Source organism: Anser brachyrhynchus (assembly GCF_964034855.1).
Source record: "Anser brachyrhynchus genome assembly, chromosome: 2".
NCBI classification, from domain to species: domain Eukaryota; kingdom Metazoa; phylum Chordata; class Aves; order Anseriformes; family Anatidae; genus Anser; species Anser brachyrhynchus.
In genome coordinates, this window is record NC_137695.1 from 64,874,077 (window position 1) to 64,892,664 (window position 18,588).

Consider the following 18,588-nt stretch of genomic DNA (forward strand, 5'->3'; position numbering starts at 1 on the left):
CAAGATGAAGGACTAAAAGAAATTAAGACCCTCTTGTCCCTGGATGATTCATCGTTAGTTCAGCAGAGCAAAATGAGGGTTGCACCAAACCATCATTGATAGGCGTGTACTTCAGAGCAGCACCTGTTTTTTGCAAGCCACATGTGGAGATTTCCCAGTAAGCTATGTGGTATGGGGGACTGTACTTTGAAGGAGCTTAACCTTGGAAATAGGTTTGATGGCCTCCTCTGTGCACTAGTGAAGCTAGAGTAGGAGACGGTCAGTGACTCAAAAGATCTCCCAAGGATGCTGGTTCTAGAGCAATACCTGAATAGCACTGGCTGTGGGTCCCAGTTTCACTTAGACCACTGCAAACTACAGGTTAGACGCATGGAAGGCAGAGTGGCGTGAGGAACAATTTCTGCTGGAATATCTTGCAAAAGAGAAACAACAAACAAAGAGAAACAGCAGCAGGAAGAGTCACTGCAGACTCTTCTACTACATGTTTACTGGTGATTAAGGTGGTGAAAAAATATGATGGGTAACCCCATAAGAACTTTTTTGCAGAGTACTCAATTTTTAGTCCATGCTATTTTCCAAAATGGGCAGGATACATGCTAAATTCACTCTCTTTTTATTTCTTTTTTTTTTTTTCAATCCCAGCTCGCACTATGTCTATATGCATCATGAAAGACACATAGTGAAGAGAGTTTTTTGATGTGTCTTGGAAAAATATTTAGATTTTATTTTCCCTGGAAACTGATATACCCAAGTTTTATATCTGTTCAAAGTCCACAGACAGAGAAGAAGAAATATTCCTGTTTACAGAGTGCACAAAGACATTGCTTCACATTTTAATGAGAAGTGACAGCAAACAGTCCTTTGTTTTCTCTTAGCTGCAGCAGTATCTGAAATATTACCATAGAATCACAGAATCACAGAATTGGAAGGGACCTTAAAGATCATCTCACTCCAACCCCCTGCCATAGGCAGGGATGACACCCACTAGATCAGGTTGGCGAAGGCCCCATCCAGCCTGGCCTTGAACACCTCCAGGGATGGGGCATACACAGCTTCTCTTGGCAACCTGTTCCAGTGCCTCAACACTCTTCTGCAGTGAAGAATTTCCTCCTAATGCCTAGTCTATCCTCTTTTACTTTAAGAGCATTCCTCCTTGTCCTATGCCTTCTTACGGGTAAGAGGTATAAATGGTATAAAACAGGCCTGATTTTTACCCAAAATGGAACTCCTTTTGTCTGAGAAGCTTCCTGTGCTGCTCTGTGGAGAGGAGCCCATGCTGGAGCAGTCCGCTCCTGAAGGACTGCTCCCTGTGGTACGGCTCCTGGGCTGGCACTTCTCAGGCCGGCTGGCATTTACTTCTGCCCCAGGTTCAGGAGACTCTTTCTGTCAGCTTTTTCCCATTAGGGCATGGTCACCTTTACGACTGCTGCCCTCACCCAGTGACCCAATGCCATAATAATTTCCCATCCCCCAAATGACTTCCATCTGCGTTGCTTTTTAGGATCTATTTTTTTTTTTCTTAAATGCGGGGTCCGGGCTGGTGGCCTGCGTGGTCACCAGCCCCCGGCTCCTTCTGCTGGGCCCTGCGCAGCCATGACGCTTCCTCGGCTTTGGCGTTCAGTGGGGACTGGGTCCGTCTGCACCCGTCCTGCTCCCACTGCAAGGAGACGCTGCGGACGAGCTGTCGTGGCATGGAGGGTCTGCGCTCCCTGCACCTGGGCGAGACACTGCTGGACCAGTAGCTGGAGGGGCTCTGCCGCTGCTGCTGCTGCCGCCGCCCCGGCCTTGTGTTGCACTGGAACCTTCCCTGGGGCCAGCGGGCTGAGGCGTCCTGCACAGGGCACGGCACCAGCCTCACAATGGCAATGATGGGCCAGCAGCAGAGCGGGTAGGTGGCTCTGTGGGTGGCCCAGGGCTGGATGCACTCACTGCAGAAGGAGTGCCTGCAGGGCTCCAGCCATGCTGCGTTGGCCAGTGGGCCCAAGAGGATGGTGCAGGTCTCTTCTCTTGGGGCCTCCGCTAGCAGCTCCTGGCATGGCTGGTGCATGGTGTCCACAGGTGCTCCGGCGTGGAGATGCTTGTCCTCCCTGGGATGCTGCTCTGATGTCAAATGGGTATCAAGTGCTTTCGGTCCTCAGCACCTCCCTCGCGGGTCGATGGCAGAACCTCCAAGACTTGCAGCCCACCAGCAGCCCCTCAACGCCTTGCGCCCCACCAGAAGGACCTCGATGCCTTGACTGCAACCAGAGGGATCTCAGCATCTCACATGCCACCAGAAGGATGTTGATGTCTCATGTTCCACCAGAAGGACCTGTGTGCCTCACCTGCCACCAGAAGGACCTCGTGTCTCTTGTGCCGCAGGAAGGACTTTGACATCTCACAGGCAACTGGAACGACCCCGACGTCACACCTTCCACCAGTAACACCTCCACCTCTCGTGTTCCAGCTGTGGGACCTCAACCTCTCAAGTGCCACCAGCTGGACTCAACGCAGGCTGGATGCTCAGGGCACTTATGGACAGCTGTCTTTTGTGAGGCCATAAGGTGACAGTGACTCTGGGGTAACACCACAAGGGTCTCGGGGTGCCCCTGATGTCAGCACTTACAGAAGTAACCTGACTGTCCTGAGAAGATGCTGACATGAAATGGCTGCTCCACGCTGACAGGAGCAATGACTGCCAGGCTGGGGTCCAGGCCGGGAGCTCAGCCTTTGGCCTGGGAACTGTGCCTGGGAGCCAGGGACATCCTTGACGTGCCGCTGGACACCTGAGCACTGGAGATGTCCTGAAGAGACCATCAAGGAGGAACAACAAGAACCTGGGGATCAACTTATCACCTAGGAAGGTGAAAAAGAGCCTGGGCATGAGGAAATTGGCCCAAGAAAGTGGGAATATGCATGAGAAATCAAGAGTTGTTTAAAGAATATCAGGAACATCATCAGCTATTGGCCATCCAAGGAGGATGGTAGAAATGAACAGCATCTCTTGATTACCTGAAGTGATGATGTCATCATAGAATCATCACAGAACCACAGAATCACAGAATGGGCAGGGTTGGAAGGGACCTCTGAAGATCATCTAGTCCAATGCCCCTGCCAAGCAGGATCACCTAGAACACGTTGCGCAGGATGGCATCCAGGCCACCTTTATGACTTTATGTCCTTTAATGTCCTATCTTTATTTACCCAAGTAAAGAGTCCTTCTCCATCCTTTTTATAAGGCCCCTTATTATGTTACTTTCAGTGTTGTTGTCCCCTACATCCTTGAACTCCTTTTCTATTATGTTTCATAGAAAGACTAACAGAAATGTCTGTGACTTCGAGGTCTATATCCACAGCTCTTTCAACCACAACTGCAGAGTAGAGATGACTTGACTGTCTTTCACCTAACTGACTGCCGGCAGCCTCCCTGCAGCAGGCTCTGGAGAAGTGGCTGACTACAGTACAAAGATACCCACAGTATTTCCAGTCCTACTTCAACATCCCTTTCCAAAATGCTGCTGAATTCCAGGGTGAACTCACAACGTTTTTTTTGCTCCTCCAAAGCCAGTGGTTTCTTCAATATGCCTGTCTCCCTCCTGGTCAGCGTTCAGGTCATCACCACTACCGGTTGCCAGTTCCAAGGGATGAAGCTCTCAATTGCAAACCCATGGCAAAATAACAGTTTTACGTGGAAGGTACTTGGAGACAGAGGGATGGATGGGTAGGCAGGAGGGAAACCTAACATACGAAGAAGAGCATTTCACTTTGTGCTAGGATTTTCTAACAAGCACCTTCCCGCTTTCTGCTGTTGAACCATGACAACTGGGAGAAACTGCCTGTAAATTGCCCTTTGCTCTGTCTGTGGGTGTCTCCCATGTGCCCCACTGCTTTGTTTGGCACATTCTCCCACTCATCCGCTAACTTTCCATGTTACCAAGGACTCAAAGGAAACATTTCCCACAGCTACCAAGTACGTTGCATGAGATAGATATTGTTTTGCATGTCATAGTATTTTTTAACTTGCCATGGCTTGCTTGCTTGCATGTTTGCTTGCAAAAGAGATAAAAGATAATAAGAAGGTTTTTTTTAAATATGTAAGCAGTAAAAGGAAGACTAGGGATAATGTGGGTCCCTTGCTGAACGAGGGGGGTGTCCTGGTAACGGGAGATGCCGAGAAGGCGGAGATACTGAATGCTTTCTTTGCTTCAGTCTTTGCTTCAAGGACTCCCCCCTGGGACTCCTCGACCCTGGCGGGAGGAGAAAGGGGCTGGGAAATGGAGGGCTCCCCTGTGGTTGATAAGAGAGTGGTTCGGGAGCGTCTGAGTGGGCTCAACGCACACAAATCCATGGGTCCCGATGGGATGCATCCACGTGTGCTAAGGGAGTTGGCAGAGGTGATCGCCAAACAGCTCTCTATCATCTTTGAAAGGTCCTGAACAACAGGAGAGGTGGATAGCCAATGTCACTCCGGTCTTCAAGAAGGGCAAGAAGGAGGATCCGGGAAACTACAGGCCAGTCAGTCTCACCTCTGTCCCTGGAAAGGTGTTGGAACAGCTTTTTCTGGATGCTATCTCCAAGCAATTGGAAGAGAAGAATGTTATGAGGAGTAGTCAGCATGGATTCACCAAGGGGAAGTCATGCTCGACCAACCTCGTTGCCGTCTATGATGGCATCACCAGCTGGGTAGACGGGGGGAGAGCAGTGGATGTCATCTACCTTGACTTTAGCAAGGCTTTTGATACTGTCTCCCATGACATCCTGATAGCAAAGCTGAGAAAGTGTGGGATAGAGGAGTGGACAGTTAGGTGGGTTGAGAACTGGCTGACTGGGCGAGCTCAGAGGGTGGTGATCGGTGACGCAGAGTCCAGCTGGAGACCTGTGACTAGCGGCGTTCCCCAGGGGTCGGTGCTGGGTCCAGTTTTGTTCAACATCTTCATCGACGACCTTGATGAGGAAATAGTGTCTGCCCTCAGCAAGTTCGCCAATGACACGAAGCTGGGAGGAGTGGCTGACACGCCAGAAGGCTGTGCTGCCATTCAGTGAGACCTGGACCGGCTGGAGAGATGGGCAGGTAGAAACCAAACGAGGTTTAATAAGAGCAAGTGTAGAGTCCTGCATCTGGGAAGGAACAACTGGATGTATCAGTACAGGCTGGGGGACGACCTGCTGGAGAGGAGCTCTGAGGAGAAGGACCTGGGGGTCCTGGTGGACGACAGGTTGACCATGAGCCGGCAGTGTGCCCTCGTGGCCAAGAGGGCCAATGGGATCCTGGCATGCATTAAAAGGAGCGTGGCCAGCAGGTCAAGGGAGGTGATCCTCCCCCTCTACTCTGCCCTGGTCAGGCCTCACCTGGAGTACTGTGTCCAGTTCTGGGCTTCCCAATACAAAAAAGACAGGGAACTCCTGGAAAGAGTCCAGCAGAGGGCCACAAAGATGATACGGGGCCTGGAGCATCTTCCCTATGAGGAAAGGCTGCGAGACCTGGGTCTGTTCAGCCTGGAGAAAAGAAGACTCAGAGGTGATCTCATCAATGTGTATAAATACCTGAGGTGTGGGAATCAGAGGGATTTGGTCAACCTCTTTTTAGTGGTTTGTGGAGATAGGACAAGAGGCAATGGCCACAAGACAGAGCACAGGAAGTTCCGCACCAACATGCAAAAGAACTTCTTCACAGTGATGGTGATGGAGCACTGGAACAGGCTGCCCAGGGAGGTTGTGGAGTCTCCTTCTCTGGGGATATTCAAGGCCTGTCTGGACGCCTACCTGGGCAGCCTGCTCTAAGGAACCTGCTTTGGCAGGGGGGTTGGACCCGATGATCTTTCGAGGTCCCTTCCAACCCCTTAAACTCTGTGATTCTATGATTCTGTGATGGCTGGATACTTTTAGACACATAATAGTTATAAATAAAGGTGGTGTTAAGTATTTCTTTCTCTGCTCAGATTTCACTTAGCAAAATGTAATTAACTATGGAAAAACACCACTGCATGAAGTCCCCCTGCACACTGGAATTATTTGCTCTTGAACAGTTCCTTAATCCCAAATTGTCCAAACACACGGAGTTGTACTGATCAGCAGCACCACTGCATGAGGTTAAAGCAATCACACAAGCAGACAGCACAGTATTAGGCACTAATGGCAAACGGGAACTCTTTGGTCTGCTGGCTCCAGGCCTTTCTTTCATCATCGCTCATGAGCAAAAGAAGTGCACAAACTCTCTGATTGGGTTCATGCACCTGCCATTGGCAGAATTAGCTATGTTGGCTTTCAACGCTCATCTGTCTGGATGTGGATAATTTGCAGCCTCTTAAACCCCAAGATTATTAAATATCTCACCTTGGCTTCCACTGAGCACAGCAGGCCAACAGGCAGCTTCCTCACATTGCTTTCCCTTCAGTACAGAAAGTATTTCCATTATCCTGAGTAGAGCCTTTATTTTGTTAAATGGTTCAAGGTACTCATTTTGTAAAACGGGATGAAGCTGCATGGAGCAGCTGAGCCAGCACGTTGTGGGTCCTCCTGTTGACCTATGATGGACAATGGGCCATTAGAGCTGCAAAGACCCTGTCTTCTCCTCAGGCTCTACAGCAGATGTTCAGTGAGTGCAGGGAGTTAAGGAAGGTGCAGCAGCTTTTCATCATACACACATGGTCATGGCCATATGGCTAAATTGTCCCAATCTTCCTCGCCCTACTTCTGTTGGGTCTATATTTGTCCTGTTTGAGACTCAACAAAAATGGCCTCATGAACACACAGGTGGTCCTCCCTACTTTCGGTACTTTTAGGATTCATTTAATCCCTCCTGCCTTCATGTATCTTTTAGCTCAGGTATTAACCTCTAGCTGAACCAGAACTATACTTGTCTGTATTGATTTAGAGAGCATTTTCCTCCATTTCAAAATCTTTTGGCAACAGGAGGTTGTGGTAGGGCTGAAGAACCATTTATCATATGTCTCCTGGTGGCCTAATCCCCAGTCCAAGGACAGAATTAAAAAAAAGCTGGTCTTCCTCAGCTGGTTGACCTCAATAGGCACAGGAGCTGCTTGTGGGGAAGCATTCAGATTGTGGCCTCTCTTACTTAGCTGCAGCCTAGGGTTTTTCATGTCTGTTTGCCTTTTGAGGTGATGTGTCTGTGCTCCCAGGTCTGAGAACATACCTTGGGGATGTACCTCGTCCCCAGCACAGCTCATACATGGTATGAGTCCGCTGTGCAATAAGCCCTCCTTCCTCTCACCTTACCCCTCCCTGCTGCTGGCCTAGTCTTTCCCTTATCTTTATTTTTCCTTGGACAGAAGCTTGAGTCTGTGGGCTGGAAGGGATTCATGGTATGTGCCAAAAAACTAGTGGTCTGGATACTGAGGTAACTGAGATCCCGAGGTCTGCTATGGGAAGTACTGACCACTCAGTCTAGGTGTAGCCTGAATCTCTGCACAGGTCATAGTCAGCGCATCCTTACATGTCCATATCCAGTGGTTGATGATTGTTCAGTAGTAATTGCCTGTGAACAAAAAATATGTGTTATTCAACCTTCATTTTGAGAATCTGGTCCAGAAATGCTGTACCACTGCATAGGTTGCTCTTTCTGGACATTCTGTTTTTCTGATAAATCTCTGCCTCAGGGATGCTGTGGAGCAGGAATCCCTCAAGCTGTGAGCAGCCAATTCCTGATAGAAGAGGGATGCAGATGCAGAATAACAATGCTCCTGAGAAGGAGGGGTGAGGGTGTACGTACAGAGCAATTGCTACATCAGCTGAGGCCCACCACCTCAGATAACAGTATTATTTGCTAGGACAGGCACAGGGGAGTACAAAGAAGTCATCAAATCCTCATTACAAAAAATGATGTTTTCTTTTTCTGTGGTTGTGATAGTGCCCAGAGCAGAAACACAACAAGGATTATCTTTTAATATGGATGCACCAATGCTTAGGCACTCTTAAGAAGAATACATTTATCGATTCACAGAAAAATAAAACGGGCAATTAAGGCTTTTTCTCCATTTCTATCCATCAGAAAACATTATGCAGCCAATAGCCAGGTCTGGAAGGTGGGATAACCAGCTTGTATTCTCATTCATCTACTGCATCGTCTTTGCTGTGGCAATCAGGGCAGTGCTGAAGCCTTGGCTACACCAAATTAGGCACAAACATAGTAATGACCTACTTTCCAAAGGCATCAAGTGCATGCAGCTCCCAGTAGGTTTGTGTGAACAGGCTCCTTTTTGGAAACAAAAACAACAACAACAACGATGACAAAAAACAGACCTCTTTAAATTCACATGTGAAAATATAGCTGCAGCTGTTTAACTAGGGCATGATATTTTGTCCCTGGTGAAGTCCACAAAACCAAGCTTCCATCTTCAGTTTTTCAAAACCACCAAATTTCAGTTACTGCACATATTGATTTGGGACTACGGAGAGTAACTCATACCCGCTGCTGCTTGGCTCAGCGGATGAAATGCAATATGTATAACACCAGCCGCTATGGTTAGCAACAGGTGAAGGATTGTACAGTAGTGATAGGAGGTTTGATACCCTCTTCTATCAGTTGGAAACATGAGCTTTACCAACAAATCCCAGTTGCTTTTCAACGTCTAGATTTCACAGCACATCTGTTGTGTCTCTACTAATGAAACTGCATGGATCTTGTTGCTTTTTTGAGAAATGCACTTATGTCTGGGTGATTACACTGGGTACATCTGTCATGTATAAAATAACCAATCGGAAGGACTAAATTAAATAGGATTTCTCAGGCTATTGCTGTACATTCTTATGAACAACATTTGACTTTCCTGATTCCATTTACTGTTGACATTATATTACAGAGGAAAGAAGAGAGAGGAAAGAGAGCGAGAAGAAGGAAGAGTCTATTGCTCAGCAAGAAACCAGTCTATAGCATCCCAAACGTGGGACAATAATGCTGACTACGTTGGCGTTAGAGAAATGCTTCCCCCTGGCTTTATGGTTAGGTATTTTTTCCAGGAGAAACCCCCAGATGGAACTCTTCCTTAAATCATACTGTGAATTGTATTATCTAAAGAGTATTTCTGTATTTTTGTATGGACAATATCTTGCTAGAGAGTGAGGAATGTCAGAGGAAGACTGTTTGAAAGTGAAACCATGATATTCTCAGACTGAAACAGAAAAAAATGGTGGTTAGACTTGGCAAATAACTATCTTGCTTCTATTTCTAGCCATTATTCTCTATTGGTACCTTTCCATTGGTTGAGGTTAAGCATCTGGAAATAAAAGAGAATCCTTAAGAAAGTGTATTATCAAGCTCCAAGAAATTTTAAGTAGTCATAGTCATATCTGTGCCCTCCCTACTGTGCATCTTCCACTATTACTACCTAGTTACATGAGCAGAGATTTATGCATCATTGATTTTTTCTTGCAGCTGACAAGGCCAAAGAAAATGGCTATGGGGAAATTAAAAGTAAAATGTTACCTTGACTGCATCTTTAAAGGAATCACTCCACTAACAGCACCAAATTAACTCCGGCAAAAAATCATAACTCCAAGCCCCTTGGGCATGTGTAACATTTTGTATCACGGTATGAGATGCTAACTTTTATGTCTTATTATATACATGCACTGTGACTGAAATATAGTTGCTGAGGGAACCATAACCTTGAATTATCCTGACTTACTTCAGCATGCCAAACCTCAGCCACTGAATCACTGGATTGCTAGTGCACGGACTTTCCTATATTTAGTGAAAAGGAATATGTCTTGCTGTCTTTTATTGGCCAAGCCTTATATTTGTACTAGAGTCATCTTATGGGGCAGAAAAAGAAGACAGCAGATTCAGTTTCAAGAATTCAGCTCTACTGATTGCAAGTATTTACTACATAGTATACCTATATTTTAAATTTAGACGGATGATGGTAATTTTGCTTGCTTGGTTTTAAATATCAGTATACTCGATAAGTTTTGTCTGGAAAATACAGCAACAGAATAGATCCTTGCTGTCACAAGTGCCGAACCTCTCATAATAGATATCGAAGGATAGAAATCAGTTCAGTAATTACTGTAACAACTGTTAATATAACAAAAGACTATGTGGTCTCCTACTGTTTAAGGTTACAAATACCTGCTAAGTGCACTTGCTTCAGTGAATGGGTCCTGCCTTCCTGTGACTCCCAGACAAAACCAGGAACTGGAATTCAAAGTGTTTTTCCCCTCCCCTTTTTGTTTTGTTTTGTTTGTTTTTTCTTCTTTCCCCCTCCTTCTGTTTAACTGGAAATTCATTAAATTCCACAAATTTGAACTTGTTCTTCACTTTGTGGGTATGAACGTAATCAGCTCTGACACATGCTTGTTAAGAGTATAGTTTCAGTGAAGTGAAATCATTTAATCAAGCCAAGGTCAGAGCAGCCTTGTTTTCACTTGAAATGGCTGTAAAATCATCTGAATGAAAGCCTTGGAGGAAACACGCAGTTTTATGACTGGTGTCTCAAAAAAACCCTAATGTTATATTGCCCATAATGTCACATTTTCTAGCGTGGCACGTGGATGAAGATTGTCATTTGATGAAGACAGCCACTTCTGCAACCCTTTCCTTGTACCACTCCCTGCTGTAGCTGCAAAAGCAGCCCAACTTTCCATGGCTAACATAAATTTTGCTGTTTGGGAAAGGCAAGAAAAGATGACCACCACGGTGGGAGTGGTGTTTGTTTTGTGCCACCTCAGCCTAACAAGTGGAACAGAAAATACCCCTAAGCAAAATCCTTGATGATATGAATTGCCTTTGTGTCAAGGACACCAGCTCTTATTTTATGCCACAAAAAAACAGCCCTCCCAGTAATAAAAAGCTCCAGACAAACCACAGCAAAACAAGCTTATGTACAGTCTTCATGGGAAAGCAAACAAAATATGATTCTCCCAGAACCAGGCTTCACATACAGATATCCCATATGGCTCTGATGCTTTAACTCAAAGATACAACACAGGGAAAGCAGTCATAGCTATGTGCATGGCAGACCAAGGTCTTGCTGATGGAAGAATCAATATTGCCTGGGGTATTTGAAGTCTCCTTCCCAATCCAAGTAAAAGTAAGAAGCAGCGATGATGGTTTGAGCAATTAAACCTTTAAAGAAATAAAATCAAATTGTATTTTAACAAACTGGTATTATTTAAGAAAGTTCCTCTGTACTTCCAAACTTCCAGTGTAATTCAGTGTAGCTATTATATAGCCCAATTAGGAAATAAGAACAATAGCTTCTTTACCCCAGAACTTCATAAAGTAGCTTCAATCATGTTAATATGTGTTACTGAATAACAGAAAAACTATCATCAGGTGGAAATCTTTTCTATCTTTGTTCTCACAATTCAGATACTTCTGGTTTTGATTTGTAAAACTTTCTCGATCCAAAGCCTTGAGATGTACTGCAACCTGAACCTTGGAAAAACTCCTGTGTACTTCTGCTTCTAAACTCTGCAAATGCACCTAATCTTTGCTGACAGATGAGCCAAAAATCTCTATCCAAAGATCTGCAAATGCTGGGAAGTATTACCTCTAATCCTCAAATTCTGGACCCATCTCTAGTTATACTAAAAATAGAAGAGATGGGTAGCTTGACGTAAAGGGTCAGACTATGTAAACTACCCTGAAATTGCTTGGGATGATTCGTTCTCCCAGTCCTCTCTTGCTTCCCAAAGCCCGGATTTATGAAATCTTATTTAAAGTCAAATACACCATTTTTTGTCAAGTCTCATTTGCCCTTCACCTACAGTATTTCCAATCGCCTTGAGCCCAGTATGGTCCAATAATCCTCAGGATGTCCTTTGTGTACTGCTGTTGTTCTCTTCCAGAATTCATTTTTCCTCCACTGATTTTCCATAACTATTGAAAAACTTCTGTCACTGCATGACAAAAAGCTCCCAGTTTGCAAAGAAGAAAATATTTTGCTTGAGTAGTCCAAGAAGCAAGAAGCAGTGCTGAGCATCTCTCCCTTTGTCTTGTTCTCTCTGTCTCAGAGAACTGTTTTCCAGCTGAAAACATGCCTTTGCAAGAATGTCAAGTCTGAGAAAATGAAAGTGTATCAGGATGTGAAGCATTAAGACTTTAATCACATGAAGCTGGAAGGACAGTTTCCCCATTCTCACTCCTATGAAGGGCATTCTAGATATTCTTTACTGGGCCAGGATGAAGCAGGGCACAGGAACTTCTTGGCACTCGTGCGCTGCACACACTGTGCTCTTACAGTGGTTATCAGACTATTATCCTTTGCAGGTAATCATGAGAAAAATGTTTTTATCAGTCCTTCCTGGTGTTGTACCCCTCACGTTCTCTCAGGCAATGCAGAAGCATCCCAGCTTTTGTTGCATCCCTGGCTATCTATTTGTCCCTCAGCTGAGACAGGAGCTGAGCCCTGGGAACACACAGACGTCCTCTGGGACAGGAGGGTAAAATTGGAGCGGGGAGGGGTGGAACTAGTTTAATCAGCCTAGTAAAATAAAGTGTCTCTCCTTCTGACCAGCCCAGTTAGAAATTGGATTGTCTTGTCCACACTGGAAAGGTGTCTGTGCATCCAGTGTTCCCATTACTTACCCTGCTCTGAAATTGCAGTCCCTGAATCAGGACTGTTAACAGCAAGATGGGATGGCTATAACAAGTCCTAAAAGAAGAGCATTGAAGTGCCATGTTTTTCTCTGTTTGTTTGTTTAAAGTAAGCCATATAAGCTGTCAGTACTGAATAAATAATAATAATGATGGATACTACTACTTAGAGCAACTTTGGCCAAGCCATTACATTATCCTTGTTCTCCATTTTAGACATCTCATTTTGCATGCAAAAGTCACTTGAGTAAGACAGGGGTCACTGTAGACAGCTTCAAGATTTTTGAGGAAATGAGGAATTGTGTTGGCAGGTTTTTACCATTGCAAGTATCACAAGATGGCTTATTAAATGCATTGAAGCAAGCCTGCATGAAAACTGTTCCAGGATCTACCAGTGAGGAGCATCTCACAGAGTAGGTCCTGCTCTGCTGAGCCCCCATGCTCCATTGCAGTCCAAGCTGTCCTTGCGTGGCTTGAATTGCACAGGTAGATAAACAGGAGGATTAAAGTCTGATGGTTTGTACTAGAGCACAGGAAATGCAGCTTCAAATTCAAGACTGTCCCTGAAGTGGTGAGAATCTTTTTTTTTCTTTTTTTCTTTTGTCTAATCATGAAGAAATACTTAAGATTTAATTGTAGAGAAAGAATATTTATACAAAAAGCTGTGCATCTGCAGAGCTCCTTCCTCTGAAAAGGGAGATAATGGTTTAGAGAAGAAGAAGAATGAACTGCCGAGTATAAGGCAATTTCCATATTTTTTTTAGCAAGTTTGCCAATATTGCCAACTGGCTTTGAAGATTTAGACCCTATCCCTACCTATTTCTTTGCAAATAACTTCTGACAGGGCCAGAGACAAATTTTGTTTCATTACAGTAATTGCAGCTATAGTCAGTCTGAGAAATTTTACAATATTTATCTGTCAGCACCATCCATTCAGTCCCTGCCACTGGCTGCCTGGAAAACTACTGCAGCTAAACACCACAGTATATGCAGATCACTTTGGTTTCTTCAAATACTTTGCTGCAATGCAGAGGCAGTTTCTCTACAATTTTTTGTGTACTCGAGAGTGTTTGCCATGGAGTCCCAGCCAAAAGCCTTCCAAGGGACAAATAGTCGCCTGTGTGGGTTTATAGAGGGGAAGGTATTTTTTTTTAATGATTTTTCTTTATTGTTTGGAAGATTTATTTATACCTGACTGGAAGCCTGACCTGCCAGGCAGAATCGGGAGACTGCCAAAATAGAGGTGATCACAGCTATAAAAAACATAATGCAATATAACAGACCTGAGCCCACACCTCTAAATTACTGACAATTTTGCCTCTGACTTCTGAGAAAAAGTGGGCCAATTTATTCAATATTTATAAGCCCAGGAGAGTGCTGAGAGTGAAGTCCTGAACAGTAAGAAACAAAGTCTGCAATAAACCAAATACTGCATCCATGGCAACTCACAACTCAGTTAATATTTTTTCAACATAAAAAGAAAGATTTTTTCATGGCCACTGAAACAAGCAATTTACAAAATTGACTGAAGTGAAGGCATTTTTGCATCTGCTGTGTTTTTCAGGGCCTTGGTCTTTTGTTTGAACCTCAGGTGCTCCCCAGGATGCTCAGAGAGCAAGGATTGCCCCTAGCGAGCATCCTGCCATCTCTGGGTGGCAGGAGGAGAAAGGTGATCTACTGCCTATGTTTTTGTCACACCAGGGCTTGATGCTTTGCCTGTGTGTGGGAAAGAGCTGTGCTGCAAGAGGTCTAAAAGGATTTCAGTTTTCTTCTGCAGAGAATTTCAATGCAGATGAGATACGTATTTTTCTCTTTGCTTTCACAGTCATTTGGGAAAAGAAAACATTGAGAGACAATGCTGCTGCAGTCTGCCCCTGGAGAGGCACCTCAGGGTCCCCCTGTCTCCTCTTCTGAAGTAGGAGAGAGGTTCATCTCAGCAGCTCCAGGCAGAGCAGCGCTGCTGTGATGCCTGAGGTCTGCTCTACGTTCAGGGGGAGAAGTTCCTGCGTGAAGCACAACATCAGAGCCACAGATCTTTCAGGAAGGTACTGATCACTCGTTTTGGAGAGGTTTTCTTCCCTTCTGTTCACTAGGGACAGCTATCCCACTGTCAGGGTGCAGCTGCATCCGACACTCCTCAAACACACAGTCAATCCACTGCTGACCATGTATTTTAGACCTATAAAGTTTTGAAAGACAAAGCAGAACAATTAAATAGGGTCAGAATTTTGTAGGTAAGATACTCAGGCTCACAGGAACTAAATAATTTACCCATGGCACCAGGCAGAGGTGGAAAGACACTTGACATATCCAAAGTGTCAAGCCAAAGCCCTAACTTAAAGACAATCTTTTCTTCAAATAAACATTTATACTAGCTATGTTTAACACAGCATTTCACATACTGGGGAGATAAAACACTTCTGGCTGTTCTGTTGGACATCAGGTTTGGTTGTATTGTTCCCTACTGCATGCAAACCACTCCACAGATAACAGGCAGTAACGCTAATTGCTTCCCAGCATCATTCAGCTTTCCCTAAGCTCCTGGTCAAAGGCAGCAAAATTGTTCTCATCCCTGAAAACAGAAGTCTGTCTCTGTAGTTTTCCTACTGAGCAGTCATACTGTATTTTCTTTCCAAACTGGGGTGGTATATTTCTCTTCCAAACCTTTACCGTAAGATTGGGTCACCAATGAAAGTCAAATGAAAACGTCAAGTCTGTACCATATGTTGATGCATTTGTTATTTTGTTGAACATTGCTGCATCTGGATAAGTCAATCCAGGTTAAACATCCCTCTATCAAGACAGTCCTGATTGCTGTTAAGGACATCAGCACATCTGCTTCTTCTCACACTGATGAATTTGATGAATTTTGCTAGGCTGTATTGATTAACAGTAAAACTGAAATACTACCACAGAAATTTGCTTGAAGTAAAAACAATTATTCAAATTCCATTCCATATTTTGGACATATCACTGTAGTAAAGACTATAATGGGCTACAGAAACTCTTTTCCTTAGTCAGGGATCATAAACAGAAAGAGAACTGAGGATATTCAGTTTCTGCTGGAGAGATTGTTGTGCAGGACCTGTTCATCTCCTTGCAACTGAACTGCTTTCCACGGAAACACAGTAATCTGTGAGTAGCCCTCCTCTGATGTGGCTCTGTGGGCACTAATTCTGCAGTTTCTCTATAAACAGCTATGCGCAATGCCCAGCAGACCTGCATTGGAGAAATAATCTTATGGTAGTGATGCCTCATGCTTTGGACACAAACTTAGATGGAAGCTGCACATGGCACAAGGGAGAGAGAAGTATTAACCAAATCCTCTGCAATGGTGAGGTTTTTGCAGAAAGTAACAAGGAGGTTTAATGGAATTACACACTGCACAGCACTGGCAATAACTTCATCACTACGACCACCACGAGAATCAGGCAGCTGGACCTCCATTAACCTTTGTTTCTCTCTAGCTTCAGAAGTTTTTCACAGTCAGAAAACAGTGCTTCAGTCAGGCAGCCTACAGGCAAGAATGAGTGAAACAATATCATCTTCTTCACATTAAAGTTAATATATATTCTAAGATAGAGAGGCATGTGTGCTATGGATCCACACCTGAAGATCAACACAGCTAAAAGGTCTTAGCAAAAAATGGCTTTCAGTGTGTTTTTCAAGTTATTTAGCATGAAAAGGTCGTATTCAAAGAGTTTCACTCAAGTGAAATATGATGTAGTTAAAAAAACATAGTGCATACAAGGGCTGCTCAAAGCCATTTTTATCAGCAGATAACAGCTTTACCTTATCACCACAATTTCCCTGTACCTGGGAGTTTGGAAACAGAATGGTAAATTGACATGAAAATGGTTCTTGGTGATGGGAAACAAGCAGCAAAATGACACAATGAACATATTTAGGAACAATTTAATTCTTTATACATCATGATTTAGGAGACTGAATATGCATCAAGGTGAATAATTTTTCTGACAAGGTGAAATGTGGAGTTACCGGTCCAGCTTAAGTAATGTTCACAACCACAGAGATAGATTAAGAGAGAAGGCAAATAAATAGCTTATGCACATAAATTCATTGTAAGGAAAACTAAGATACTGAGGCTAGGCAGAATAAAAAGGGAGAGAGAAGAGAAGGAGAAAAGAAATATGCTCTCTCTGACCATATGCTTTGGGCACTGAGCAGTGACAGAACCAGATGGTGTGACTCAGACTTTAAAGTATAGTTCTCTTAGTTTTTGGAAATTACATTAATACACCCTGGAAGTATGATATGTTTTAGGAGACATTAGGCATTTTTCCCCTGAAAATTACAGAAATTATTTCATCTCCTTTTTCCAAATCTAGACATTTCTTGTTTGCTCAAGGTTGGCCACCTATGGCTTTAAGTTATGAACCTCATCCCAGAGCCAGATTTTTGCTTAACAAATTATCAAGGCTTCTTTAAGAAGATTAAGCTGTTACTTTGTCTGATCCCAGGAAGAAAGAAAAAAAAAAAAACAAAAAGCACCCGTAACACATAGAGAGGGAAATGTCTGTTCTGATACTTATTCAAAAAGCCCTTTGATATGGAAATCATTGGCTTTAACTCCTGTAGCCTTAAGCCTCTCCCCAGTAATTCAGATAATGCATGCAAATGCCTGGACACTAGCCCACTGTAATCACAGAGGAACGTGCTTCCTGTTCCTCTTCGGACTGTTCCTATTCAGACTCATCCTTTCTGTCTTCTCTCTGGCAGTATCTGAGTATCTCCACCTGCCAACACAAGGACTGCATTTGTACAAGACCTGAAAAACCACTGTTGCTCATTCTCCCAGGCCTGCAGGTACCGTCACAGTGTATGCAAATATCTAAAATGGAAGCCATCAGCATATCTACTTAGATGCACCTGAATAAGTGAAAATGCTGTATCACCACTGTGTTACCTGCCAGCAGGCTCATTTTCTGACTAAAGTGCTGTCCTGAGGGCCACCTTAACATGTTTGTCTGCAGTAATGCTCCAAGATCTAGCCAAAGGGGCTACAACAAGACTACCACTGCATGCGCCCTGGGCAGTGAGCCTCCACCACCCGCAGAGGTGGGGAAAGGGCTGCCCAAAATGCCCACAGGGTCTGCATGTGGGGTGCTTTGTGCACTGCTGTTGTGCAACCCATCCCCGGTGGCAGTGCTCCTCACATAAAGCCGTAGTCAGGCCCTTTGCCTCTGACCAGTGGGGCTAGGCTGGCCCAAACCACTTCATTTTTGACTACTGAGCCTTTACTATTTTCCTTCGGCTCCCTCCTCCCCCCCCCCCCCCCCCCAGTGTCCTCCCACCCCCACGCAATCATGAATTATTTTTATTTTAGGACCTGAGTTTTGTGAGGGTGGAGGGAAATGTATTCATTTTTGTTAGGACTGATAGCACTGATAAATGTGTCTAACATGCAGAACGTATAAGAACGATGTCCATAAGAAGACTCCATGGACAATAAGAACAGGACAAAGATACATGGCACTTCCCCTGAGTGCTGTCCTTCAGCTATTTTCAGCGCAAAGGATTTCCTGAGCTTGATGTGGTTTCCTATTTAGTCACCTTCAAGAAACTTCTCTTCTAGATACTTGTTCAGGCTTTCAGATGTGAACCCATCTAAACTTTTTGCATGCACATCACTCAGTCCTTTGTGGGTTGAAGGCCACCTGGTAGGGGCAGTGTTGTTCTGGGCAACGGGTCATGCAAATATAGTAACCACACAGCCAACCATAACAAACCTCAGTGAACTGGCATTTTTTTTTAAATCCATCCAGGGCAACAACAGTAAAAGAAGGGAGAAATGATAATTGTCTAGGACCCCTAGAGAGTGTCAATGTTTGGGTGGCTCTCCTGCACACAGGAATGGGACCTTGCTTTGCAGTGTGCCTGGTTATACATCTGTGCCCTTCCATACCTCCAGGCTCTTTGAGGAGGGTCTGTGAGTATTCATTAACACTGTGTTTCTAAATTATAAAGAAAACCCTTAAACACATTTCCCTGGTTCAGAGAGAAACAGTTGCAGATATTTGGAAGGATCTATT